Source organism: Passer domesticus, chromosome 4 (assembly GCF_036417665.1).
Source record: "Passer domesticus isolate bPasDom1 chromosome 4, bPasDom1.hap1, whole genome shotgun sequence".
Taxonomy (NCBI): Eukaryota; Metazoa; Chordata; class Aves; order Passeriformes; family Passeridae; genus Passer; species Passer domesticus.
Window position 1 is genome coordinate 21870084 of NC_087477.1, and position 13931 is coordinate 21884014.

The 13931-nt window shown below is 35.3% G+C and overlaps 1 long non-coding RNA gene across 2 annotated transcripts; it reads left to right on the forward strand.

Annotated features, from left to right (window-relative positions):
- Window positions 1–402: 402 nt before the first annotated feature.
- Window positions 403–9079, forward strand: LOC135298687 (uncharacterized). 2 transcript variants are annotated; one of them, XR_010360736.1, is made up of 6 exons: window positions 403–594; window positions 4980–5009; window positions 5694–5795; window positions 5897–5963; window positions 6788–8104; window positions 8781–9079. It is a non-coding gene; the product is annotated as an uncharacterized LOC135298687 (long non-coding RNA). The 2 variants fall into 2 exon arrangements; XR_010360735.1 differs by lacking the exon at window positions 5897–5963.
- The last annotated feature ends 4852 nt before the right edge of the window (window positions 9080–13931 follow it).

Genomic DNA, 13931 nt, shown 5'->3' on the forward strand with positions numbered 1-13931 from the left:
CAACCCAGAAATTTATAAAATGTCTCCTATATTTCATAATGTTCCTCTTTTGAAAGATTTCAATTTATGTAAGATTTACTCTAATGCATGATGGACTACTTCAGATCAGATCTGCAAATAAACTGTATTTATATAAACACAAACAAAGTGTGCAAACATAGTACATGACAGTTTGTCCACGAGATAAATCAGTAAGGACTTCTGTGCTACTTTTGGCTGGGATAGAGTTAATTTTCTTCCCAGTGGCTGGTATGGGGTTATGTGGATTTGTGCTGAACACAGGGTTGATAACACAGAAATGTTTTTGTTATTGCTGAGCCAAGACCTTCTCTGCTGTCTGTATCATCCATGCTGAGGAAGCTGGCGGTGCCTGGGAGGGTGGGAGGGGACACAGCCAGGACAGGTGACCCCAGCAGACAAAGGGAAATTCCAGACCATGTGACATCATTGTATATCAGTATATAAAGCGGGGGGAAGAAGGAAGAAATATAAGAACATTTCTAGTGGTGATATTTGCTTTTCTAAGCCACTGTTACCTGTGATGGGGCCCCGCTCTCCTGAAGATGGCTGAACACCTCCCTGCCATGGGAAGAAGTAAGTTAAGGTCTTGTTTTGCTTTTCCTGTCTGCATGGCTTTTGCTTTCCCTATTAAACTGTCTTTATCTCAACCCATGAGTTCTCAGGCTTTTACCCTACCCATTCTCTCCCTGAACCTGCTGGTGAGTGAATGGCTGTGGGCTTGCTGGCTGTGGCTAAACCATGACAAATTCATTGAAAAGAAAAGCAGAATTTTACAAGAAAGCAATTATTTTTGTTTTCTCTTATAAAATTCATGTCTGAAGTATATTCCCTGAGAGACCTGTAAAATTTTATAAACAATATGAGTCAGAATTTTTGCAATGTGGTGTTGACATTTTTCACAATGACAGAGTCATGCCTTGCCTAAGTGTTAGTTAACTATCAGTGGACATTTAGAGAATATAATAATAAGAGAGAAGACAGCTTTCTCACATTTACTAATAATTTTCCCCTTTCTTATCTACTCTATCCCTGCTCCCCTTCAAATCTTGATAAAAAGAAAATCAAGTGAATAAATAAATCCAGCAAAATGTTTCAAAAGGAAAGATTAAAAATATAAAAACAAATAAAAAAGAAACCAACCAAAAAACCAAAACAAATGAACAAAAACCAAACAATTCCCAAAAAACCCCAAATCAAAACAAAAAACCCGCAGAAAATAAAAAGAAAGAAAGCCTTATAGAGCATATGGAGGTACCAGCAGCATTAAAATGCACTGCATGTTTCCCAGTAACCCCCAGTTTGTAGAAAGCCACATAATTGCAGGAGGCACAAATTACAAACTGCTTATAGACATATAAGCATGGAAGGCATTTTTAACTTAATGCCTTGGTTACGGCTCTATTTAGTGAATATTAGTTATATTAAATATCTTCATTTGATCAAACCACCTTTGACTGCTGGTTCTGAGCTAACATAGTTTATAGCCATCCAGCAGACAACTGGGAAGGGGAAAGCAAAAAGACAGGGCAGGAAATAAACAGTAAAATACCAAAGCTTCTGTTTGTAATACATTCTCAACACAGTCTCAACTTAGATTGTTGTTCACTAACTTTGGTGTTGTAGCCAAGTTATTAAAAGTGCTAGAAACTGCACCTTTCTAAAATATTTTCCTCTCATCCTGATGGACGTAGTCTACTTAAAACCCACTCTAACATGTAAAAATCAACAGCATTTCAGGGTGATTATTGTCTACAGCTGTAGAAGGTAGGTTTATTATTTATAAGTTAGGTTTTAACCATTTTAAAATGCATTATATGGACTGACTGTTCAAAATTCTTACATGGAACACACACTCAAAAAACTCCAAACGAAGAAACAAAAAACCCAACCCAAAATAAAAATCAGCAACAAAAACCAACACCCTAATACCCTCCAAAAACCAAGAATCATAAGAACTTTGCAGATTGCCTAAGATTCACAAAGTGTTCTTATAAATATCCATTTTCCTAAATGATTTAGCGTCACGTGCCCTCATCTTCTTTCTTAAAAACAATATACAGAGAAGAAAAAACAAAAGACAAATGTAAAGTGGTACATACTCATCACAGACTCTCTGTGCAACAGAATTATGAACAGGAAAGTGGAAGACACAAAGAAGTAGGAAGATCTCTCTATTTATTAAGTTTAGAAGCTTAAGTGGCACTACCTCAAATCCTCATACTTTTCTCTGTCTCTTCCAGAAGCCTGAATAAGAAGGAACACTTACCTTCAGATAAAACATCTAAGTCCTAACAAAGATAAAAAAAATTCAGAGAGAAAACAAACTGAGACAACAGCATACAAACTTTCAAAAAAAACAACACTAGCACCCCAGAGGAGTTAAACATATACTTAAGTATTGAGCAAAAATTGGAACTGAAAAATTATCATCATTATTTTTACACCCTGGAGACAAGGCATGACACAGATAACATACAGCAGTCACAAAGAAACATGTCCACCAGCAAGCTGAAATCTCACCCTTATCCCAAAACTGACTGCAAAAAAACACGAGACCAGCTGCTTCACCTTTTCACAACTTCAGGTGTTCTCCATACCCACTTAGTGTTTAGCTGTCCTTTTAAAGCCTTCTCTTACTATCCTCTGTGCACTTGAAACTTTCCAGGCACTAGGCTTTGAAGGGTTTTGAGCATCCCTCTTTGAAGTTGGTGTCTAGTCTCTAAGAAATACAAATGATGTCTCCATTGATTTGCTATCCCTGAGGAATTAACTCTTAGAAACTCATCCCTCCAGTGCTAGGTAAGAAGGCCTCATTGAATGCAATATTTGAAAGTTAAACTCTCCAGTATTACTCACTAATTACCCAAATTAATGTTAGCCACTCCTGATAACTACATTGATAGACAAGCGCTCCTGTTGTTGAGTTCACTATTAGAACTCAGATTCACCACAGGTGCAAAGAGCAACATGTTAATCTTCAAGTTAATAAGTATTTATCTGCTCCATCTCTAAACTATTACCCAAAGTACTCAGTTCCCTCCCTCTCTCATCTGCTATGTATTTTCAGTATCTTTCATCTGCTATAAGTATCTTCTTTCAGACAGACTCAATGGTTTGAGAGCTGCATGCACTTTATGAAACCAATGAAGGACTTGCTGGATAAGCTCCATGCTTTCAAAAAAAATTAAAATTATATTTGCCCTAAACCTGCTAATTGTAGTAGTCAGTAACTCCTCTAAAAGTATCCTAACGAATGTATTACATTAGCAGTTCCTCCTATTTGATTTATTCTAAGTGTATGTGTATGAAATCTCTGCTCAAAATATTAGCATAAATAAAAAAGCAAAGATAACAATATTGGAATAATGAAATGACCACGTGGTTATGAAGATTTATAAATATCCACAGTGCTATGGATAACCCAAGTAGTGCAGATGCAACAGGAAATAAGAAGCACTCTTCCTTCCATATCTGCAATACCACAGAAAATCAATACTAACATCATCAGAGCAATAGTTAGAAAGAACTTCCAGGGATGAAGATGTTTTGTAGCACCAGTGAAGGAACCACTTTAGAACTGACATGCTCAGATCAGGTAATAAAACATTCTCTACTCCCAAATTTGTGGATGTTAATGGTGGCTAGACTTACAAATCATTTTCCAAACACAGAAAATTTGTGGATAGAGTCTGACAAATTTTCAGAGGAAAAAATGATTTCTTAGTCCTGTGAGAGAAATATAGGAATATCTTCAGTGGATTTTTTTTTTTCCTGCATAGATGCATGAGAAAAATACAGGGAGGGAAGCTGATTTTTTGAGCAAATTTCTGGAGTTTGTGCAGCAGTCCTACCACTACAAGTGTCAGAAAAATAAGTGATGCCTTATGACAGTGTTACTACCCTACTAATTATCTTCCTCTGGATCTTGACTAACTAGGGAATTTCTTATTAAAAGACATTGTCACAAGCAAGTATGTGGCAGGTATATTTTCAATATAAATTTCCAAAAGCTTTCCAACAGCTAATATCAACTTCCAGAGATTTTCAATGGTTCATGTTGAATTGAGAAAGTAAATCCACACAACCAGATAATCCAACAAGAGAGTCAAGTGGATTTGTGAAAAAATACAGCTTAACAGCAAGACAACTTTTACATCCCTGAACTAACTCAACTATGCACAGAGGACTGAAAAGTCAGATTTTGGCCATTGCAGTCTCAGCTGATACCTCTGTAGTATTTCAGAATTTTATAGTTGTAATTAAGAAATAATATCTGTATTGGGATTTGCATGACCAAACCCACAGGAAAATCCATTCTGATTTACAACCAAAAATGAAGTAAAATAGATATTTATTGTAGGTGACTTACCTATCAATAAAGCAAGGTTTCAATCGTACCCTCTGCTGCTAGCAGCTTGGAAAAGAACAGAAAGAAATTAAAAAACGGCTTTCAAGACCGCCTTTTTTTTTGTTTCTTGGACGCACACTGCACAGGTCTCTAATTGTGTGTGAGTACAAAAAAAAGAAAGTAATCTTTTTCTACCTTGGAAAAAGTCCTGAAATTTTTGAATTAAGAATAAATTAATCACTGGTTGAGGTGTTTGAGAGTTTAGAGGAAAGAGGATGGCTTTGTGTTTTCATATGAATTTCATTTATGACTTCTGGTAAACTAGATTAATCTAGTTTGTGCATTTCTCTTGAATGCCAAATATTTTGCCATTACATGTAGAAGAGAGAGAGACACGCCAGCAACCTAGAAACAAAAAGCATTTAGTTGTTTCCAATTCCATGAGCTGCTTGTTACTTGAATTATTAGTCTGGGTATGGAAATACAAGCCACTTACTCAATGAAAACCAAAATCATACCATTGCAGATAATAAAAAAAACACCTAAATCAGAAGAAGAAAAAAAAAAAAAAAGAGAGAGAGAGAAAATTAATACTTGAATTATTTTACAGATCACATGTTGTTGATCACCTTCAAATCAGGTAAATGGCTGTAATTCTACCTTATGTAGATTTAATATATTACCTTATGCATTCAATATATTTTGGTTTTCACTATAAATGTGCATTATTTTTTATTTTAAATTTATAATTCAATTATTTTTTATGGCTATGCTGTTCAGCCAGAACCTTGTTTGCTTGCTTTTCATCAGTCCCACTGTAGTCAATGAGCTCGAGAAAGATTTCAAATTTTGTCCAGTTAGAGCATTTAGAAATAAACCATCTTTATTAAGTTTATTTAGAAATAAACCACTTTTGTCTGACAGTATTTCACACCTTATTTCTTATTATAATTTTACCTGTTTTACTGTTGAAACTTCAAATGACTGTTATGCATACAAGAATATTACTTATAATAAGTGATCAAATATATGCTTGACATGCCCTATGGTTTGTATCTGGCGGCACATGACGTCCCTAAGCATTGAATAAATAAGTTAACCTAAACATTCTAGAACTCTTTTTTTTTTCCCCAGGCCTTCCTGACAGTGTGTTTGCATGGCCTGGTTTTGGTAGCAGTGGGGCTTACAGGGGTGGTTTCTGTGAGAAGCTGCTGGAAGCTTCCTCAGTGCCTGGCAGAGCCAGCCCCTGGCAGCTCCAAATACCATGTGCTGCTGGCCAGGGCTGGGCCAGTTAGAAACGGTGGTAACATCTCTGTGATAACAGATTTACAATGAAGAAAACACAAGAAAAGTTATTGTGCAGCTGTCATTGTGGCCAGACAAGAGGGTGAGAATACCTGAGAGGAGCAGCTCTGCAGACACCAAGGTCAGTGCAGAAGGAGGTGCAGGAGGTGCTGTAGGCACCAGTGATGGGATTGCCCTGCAGCCCACGGTGCAGCCCATGGTGAGGCAGCTGTGCCCCTGCAGCCCTTGCAGATCCACAGGGATGCAGAGATCCACCTGCAGCACCTGGAGGAGCCCCACTCTGGAGCAGGTGGGTGCCTGGGGGAGGCTGTGACCCTGTGGCAGGCTCATGGAGAGAAGGGCCCTGTTCCCATGCTGGAGCAGCCTGTGCTTGAAGGGCTGCACCCCTTGGAAGAGAGATCCATGCTGCCGCAGTTTGGGACAACTGCTGCCTGTGGGATGGACTTGCATTGGAGAAGTTCATGGAGAGCTGTCTCCCTGCAGAGGGGAAGCCCATGCTAAAGCAGGGGAAGGATTCCTCTCCCCAGGCAGTGGGAAATGCCATGGATGACAAACTGACCATTAACCCCCATTCCCCATCTCCTTTCACTGCTGGGGGAGGAGGAAGCAGTGGAGGAAGAACAGCAGTGTTTAGAAGTTTTTATTTTCCTTCTCATTACCCTGCTCTGATTTTGACAGTAATAAGTTCAATTAATGTCTCTAATTTGAGCCTGTTTTGCCTATGACAGTAATCAGTGAGTGATCTCTCCAGGTCCTTGTCTCAACTCATGAACCCTTTGTTATATTTTCTCTCATCTGCCCAGCTGCAGAGGGGAGTGAGAGTGTTCATCACTCACTTTTCTGGATTCCTGGAATCCAGCCAGGGTAACCCCACTCCAGAAAGCTTCCAGGAGGCACAACAACACAGGAAAGATGTTCCAAGTAGTTTACAACTCCTGTATCTTCAGCACCATCTCACAGCTGAAAAACATTCCTAGAATTTACAGAGGAGATAAAATTTAATGTTATGGGTTCTAATGTGATGGTAAACCAGGGTGGGAGATAAAATATCAACTGGACCTTTTTAATCTCCTATTTTAACACTATTAAAACAATTCACTTTCTGCCTCACAGTGATGGTGTGAACTATTTAATTAAGAGCAAGAAAGCCAAACAAGACAGGGTGGAAAAAGGAACTTTAATTCACTATCAATGTTACCTTTGCCAGAGGGATGGAAATGATTATGTGAGTGCCAGGTTATTTTCTTTTATGTTTTTCTTTGAAATAACTAAAAATAGATTTTTACAATAGTTTAGGAACCTAAATATAAGAGTACATTTTAGAAAATCTGTGTATCAAGAGAATAGCTTGAAAATCTCTGTCTGCCTTCAGAGGGGTCCCAGGAAAGTAGAGATTTTTTGTAATGTCCTGAAGATTGTTTTATTGGTATTCAATCTGAAACATAATGATACATTTTATCTTAATTGTGATTGGAAACAATAATCAAAGATTCTAAATCAAATATCATTGCTAATAATTGCAAGTTAAGAATCTAGGCTACAAACTTGCAACATACATGGAAGTAACATTTATTTTTCTGCAAACATATGTTGTTCAAATCACACAATTTTATTCACATTGTAGAGCTTTGTATGAGAGTGGAAGATAAAATCTTTGTAAGAATGTTTAATCCAGCTCATTTTAGGAGAAGAATCACTTAAAAATTGAGATTTTTAGACAAAAAAGGCAAGTTCTGGTATAATAAGAGAATTTCACAGAATTTTTCTTCCTTCCTCTTGGAAAAAAAGTGGCAGCGTAATTTACAATACTTATACCTTCAAAATGCATGCTGTATTGTAATTGTATGTATAAGATGACTTCACTTCTCAGAATCACACTCCCTATGCTCCCCTCTCTGATGCAAATGTAAACACTGTTATATGATGCCAAATTAAGCAACAATATACTGAGTTTCTTCACAGCTTTTTAAGGTGATATCAACTTTTAAATCTTATTCAAAAAGCATTATACAAATTTAAAAGATACTGAAAAGGTTTCTGGTTACAACACAGTATCTCAGCCTCTGCTATGATGATGCTAAATGAAAATTTAAATTTCTGAAAAATAATTATCTAAATAACATTTTAAAATATTCCTTTGTTTTCCCCCTTAGTAACACATTCTAAATCTATAGACAAGATAGATGGGCAAACATGAAATCACCATTTTTCTTCCCATTTGTTTCACTTTCTACACCTGAACTCTTCTTCACTAGTCTGCTGCTTGCTGCACTGATTTATTGAGTCACAATTGACAATATTGTCCAGGTTACAGCTGATGTAAGAGAAAAAGCAATAAATCTATGAGATAGCCAGAAGATAAAACATGTGAGGAAGCAACAGTCTGAGACCCCTTCTGGACACCTTGCTTAATAAGAGCAAACATTAAATGTAAGATAAATTTACATTTTTTTTGCTTCTGCCTATAGGAATGATTAAGCCTTGTCTATATAAAAAAAATGTCAAAACAACAAATTCTTATTTGACAAAACAGATTTATTGTGTTTCTAATTTTTAATAAAAAATCTGCAAGTCACATATGGTTTTGATATTATTTCATATAAGCCTGAGAAAAGTATCTGTAAGATTGTGTATATTTTCCCTCATAAAAATGTAGCAATAGGAATTTGGAAATCTGTTCTAGAAGTGAAGATTAATAATAATTAATATTATCAATTTTTTATCTCATGTTAAAGAAATTTTAGAAGTATTTTAAATGCACAAGCACTATGAGCCATCAGTACATATTTTTAAAGGTATATCTTTCCTTACGTTCTCAGGAAGCTCTTGGAAATTTAACTTTGTTTTGTGAGGGCCTTGGGTAGCTGAACAGCTTTATGATTTGTGCTTATTTTCCCTGGAAATAACTGCAGAGGAATATAATGTTGAAATCTTGACTTACCATTCTGATGTATTGCCTATCTAGTTTGTCATACATAGTGCCAAATGGCCAAAATAAACAAAAATACCAAAGCAAATGCATAAAGTTTTTACACTTACAAGTAGGCACAGACAGACATTTGGGAGGTTTGCAGCATTCTGACTCTGTAATTCTGTTCTTTCCTAGGAGAGAATTTAATGTGCCTGTAGGAGCTGCCTTTTTAACGGTGACTTGAATGTTAAAACAGCCAACAAAGTAACCCAAATTTAGTTATAAATTTCCTTCAAGTGTTTAGATGATGACAAAAGCAGAATCTAGACTGCAAGTAATCTGAAATAAAAGAAAATTGAATTAGCTAACTATTTTATTATGTTAATTGAAAACTTAAGACAGTTGTTTGAAAACCCTGGTTTTCATTCCTGTTCTTTCCAGTAATGTCTTGAAGAAACATAGAAAATAAAATTGAAATTTTTTTTTGCATTGTATTATTTTGTTTTCTGGCTACACTTTAAATCCATAAAACCCCATAAAGCCCCATAAATCTTGCCTTTGTGGTTTGGCTGTGTTTGGTGAGAAATCCAGGTAAATTTATGAATAGTTTATATTTTCTGCTGTTTTTTGAAAAGAGATTAAGATAATTGGTCTGCTTTAAAGAGGGAGAGAAGCAAAAGCCATTTAGGGAGTATACAAAACATGGCCAATGTATGTAGTCCTGTCTTCCCCCTGTATTCCCTGGAATCCCTCTGAGTTAGGGACAGAAAAGAGACGCCTTTGCCTGTTCCTGCAAATAGCTCTCCAAGCTTAACTCTGCTTTGAATCTACTCATGGTGTTTTCTCTTCAGCATGCTCTGGCCATAAATTGCAGAAGTTTATTGCCCACTGTGAAAAAAAGAAAAAGGTAGGTTTTTCTCCTAATTTATTAATGTCTCTTAGTTTCAGTGGTTGCTCTCCAGTTTTAGTTCTGTGAAATTCAGCAAACAACAGTTCTGTGTTTGTCATAATACCAATTTTGTACATCTTGATGGGATCCTCTCTCAACTTTCTTTTTCTCAGCTAAAAGATTCTCCCTGAGTATTTTAACTAAACCAGTCCAAATGAGTGTTGAACTATGACAGTTCTGCATAAAAATATCTCAAAGTGCTAGGAATACGGATTAAAAAATAAATACAGATTTGAGAAGATAGTTTTTCTATTAGAGCGCCATGCATGTAGTACCTGAAATATTTTTAAATGAAACTCAGCTTAATTCAACATTTCCAAACTCAAATCTTCTGAAATTACAGAAAGAAAGGAAATTAGCAAAGATTGTTGAAAGGTTGTTCTGTTTGCTCTAATTTGATTTTACTTAATTCAAGCTTAGATATGCCTTCTGGCTCATAGGACTGCAGAAAATTCCCAGTCAGGTTTCCATTGTTGAAGCTGTAGTCTTGTGTAACAGTCCCCACAGTCCCAGCTCCTGGATGAATCGTGTGTGTGGGGCTGCTTCACGTTTCATCATCACTTCTGACTTTTAATTTTGGCTCTGCACTAGATTTGCCCTCTGAATTTTCTTTGGTTAGTTTTCTCCTATTTGATTTTCTCTTCCTTTCCCCTTTCATTTCAGTTTTCTGCAGTGTCTCTTAAAAAATCTTTTAAATGAATTTTCTTTTTATATCAGAATGCACCTGAAATTTAACAGAATTGATGGTTAAAAATTATTAATGCAAAAGAAGTCAATAACAATTCTATACACACAAATCTATTGTAGGTCATTGAGTTTCATTTGGATCTCTAGCAGATAGGTGCATGCTCTGGAAAAAATGAAACTGCAGAGGACTAAAACCCATGACATCAAACAAGAAAAGTCTCCAAGGCATTCAGCTGGCCTGACACAGAATTTGTAAGAGAATGGAATATGCTGTGCCTTTGTGGAATTGATCCCTATCCCTCCTGACTGTTTGGCCGGGACATGTTGCCCTAATTTTGGTTTGGATGCACGTCTGCCACATGAGAGTTGTTAGGGTGCTTATGAGAAATTAATCAAGATTTAGGAGAGAATCCCAACAATGCACCATTGAGAGAAACAAAAAAAGCAATTGAAGCAAGCCTAAGGATAGAAAGGAAAATCAAGACAAAGGGGCAAGGAAGGATCAAGAGAAAATCTTCTTTATCCTCTTCTCCTGCCTGCTGCTATGATCCGGTTGCTAGATGAGCAGCAACTGAAATCAGCCCCCAGGGTTAGTTTTTAGCCAAGGACCAAAATACAGATTATACATTTCTGGCAGCTTTCAGCTTGTTTTCTACAATACAGATACAGAAACAGCATATATATTTCGTTCTAAGATTGAACTGAACATTTTTGGTTTGGATTCAGTTTTTTTCTTTTTCCTTTCCAATCCAAAACTTAATTCACTGTAATAACACTAATAATCACCCATTAAAACTGTTCATCTAGACCTGAACTAGAATACATGTTGCTGCATTTTAATTTAATTTTTTTTTTAATTCATAACAAAAAAAATTAGTTTTTTCCTCTAAAAGATCTCCTGGAAACATGAAACTTAAAACATTAGGAGGAATCCTATTGTCTATGATATTCAGAAGCTCTAATTTGGTCATTGTGACTACTCCAGTTTCATAATTTATCTCTCTGATTTATACATTGTGCCTTAATTACAATGTCCTCTACCACTCAACAAGAAAATCTATAAAGCCTAATGGTTTCATATTATCTCCTACATCTGAACAGACTCTTCTAACTCTGAACAGAATGTATACATGGTATCATGAGAAAAGAATAAATTGTCCTTACACTGTTCAATAAATGAAATTATTAGGAAAAACAACACTGAGCTTCTCTGTTGCTTGTTTGTTTGTTTTTGTTTTCTTTTTTTTTTTCATTTCCAATTTTATGTTTGCATTTTTTTCTAAAACTAGATGCATCTTCTCTCATACACTTACTAGATATTTGAGGTTGGCCCTGTGGCTTTCCTTTATTTTAATTAATGTGTTTGAATTGTGGCTGCCCAGTGATCTTATTTTTACAGTTTATTTTTATGGCATTTGTCTCATCTCTGTAGACACCATTTTAAGCAAATACCCATTTGATGTTTTTATGGGGAGACAGTAAACTCCAGCTTTAAGGTAACTTTTCTCTGTGTGGAGTGATAGTTCAGTCTTCATGCCAGTTAACTTCTGCATGGAACTGCCAAAGGCCACAACAATTAATGCCAGCTATGATAATATTTCTGATACAAACACTATTTTTGGGGGAGCTGGAGTGAATCCATTGTAATAATTTAATTAAAAAAATAAATAAACAGGTGGTGGAAAGTTTTAGCCATGCCAATTTGCATTGGTCTTTAACCAAAAAGTTAATTGCCTTTTAATCTATTACCATTCACTTCAGCTATCTTTTGGGAAAAGATTTTGTTGCTGCCTCTAGAGTGAAGAAGTACTAGCTAAGAAGGTGGAAGATATTTTCCTTATGTTTAGGGAATAAATGTTACCTAGCTATATTCTAGCAGTAAGAATATCAGCTATATGAAGTATAAAATTTATTATGAAACATTTTTTTCGTTATAATGCATTAGTATTGACATTTTAGATTTGCCCACTCACCTTTAATTATGCTTTATGGAACTTAAATGTCATCATTTTGGTTTTGGGGTGGATTGTATTGGAAGCATATTATTTTGTCTTGAGAACACAAGTGTACATATCTATTTAGATGATGCAAACAGTTGACATTATTTAAAAGTAGCCATCATAATATGAAGTAGGTAAGACATAGAATTTTTAAAGAAGAATAAGGAAAGTTAGCATTTTATAACAGTAAATGATTTTTTTTAAAATCAAAAATGTCATTTCTTTGTCAATTTTAATATTTGCATTTACTATATCTGCAAAAAAAGCCCTCTTTATTTTTTCAGATATAAGTAGAATAAATAAAACCATACATTTGACATTTTAAATAGAAGAGGATGAAATAAATAGAAATAAAAATGATAATTTGTGCAGTACAGCACAAGTTATTGCATCAGTAAAATAGCATGTCTTTATATATGGCCATCATTTTACTTTATTAAATCTACACCCATGATCTAAATCTCTACTGAATAGTTGTGTTGGTCATGCATATTTCAAATGTTTGAAAATTAAATTCAACTTCACTATGTCCCAACCAATCATCCCCACTGCTAATATAATTGCAAACTTTATTTGCTTGCATGTCACTTGTACAGCACTTAAACAAGGAGAAAGGAAAAATGTAAGGACCATGTGGAAGCCTTCTTAGTTAAACTATTAGGAAGAAAAGGTATATTTCTCAGAACAACAAATACTAATATATCATAACAGGAAGGGAAATTAATGTTATGATTTATATTTTTTTAAAAATAGACCAGTTCCAGACTGAAGAGGAGTAAGGGAGATGTCCAAGAAATAACATACTGTCATCTTAAACATGCAGCACCACATGTAATACTTTAAAAATTCCTGATGATCCAAATACTCATCATACACAGGGAACATTTATAGCTGACTCAACATTAAGTTAATTAAGGTAATTTTTTTCAGCTCTCTTCCTGCCATATGAAATCTTATGATGATAACAAACCTTCCACAATATTAAAGTAAAACAACTGATGTAGGATATTATATAACGATTAATAATACCTTTAGTAACCTCTGTAGTGGGGCAGTATTTGCTACAAGAGTAGAAGAGTAATGTAAGATTTGGTCCCTGGGGTACAAGATTAGTAATGAAAAATTCAACTGAAAATAATCCCAATGTAACACTTTGTTAAATGCCTGCAGACCTCCCTCTCCGCATTCTTTTTTTTTTCTTTTTTCATTTTGAGAGTGGACTTATTTTTTGTTTCACCAATTATTTTTTTTTGTACAAGTTAACATTATAGCATTTTACATTATGTAAAAAAAAAAAAGGAGAAAAATTGTGGGAAATAAAGGTGTTAGTAATGAGAATACAAACTTCAGAACAGTTATTCCACAACACTCCTCTCTTGTGGGTCTTCTTTAGAAAACAAGCTCTGCTATAAATTGCCTTCCTGAAAGCTTAAAAAATCCTGCAAGTACAATCCAGCTTCCCAGTAACTCCACCTATAAGTAGCTACAAAATATTTCATCTATAATTTACATTTGAAGTACTACTCTTCCTCACCTATTTTTTGTGCCTCTTCTATCTTCTCCTTCTCTTTTTCTTTAACAAGCTCTTAAAAAGCTACAAAAAGAGAAGACTGGTAAATTCAGTGTCCTTGTCCTTCCCTTCTGCTCCAGCCTTTTGTTATGTGTGCACACATAATAGGCATTGCAGATATTAAAAGGCTGATTCAATAG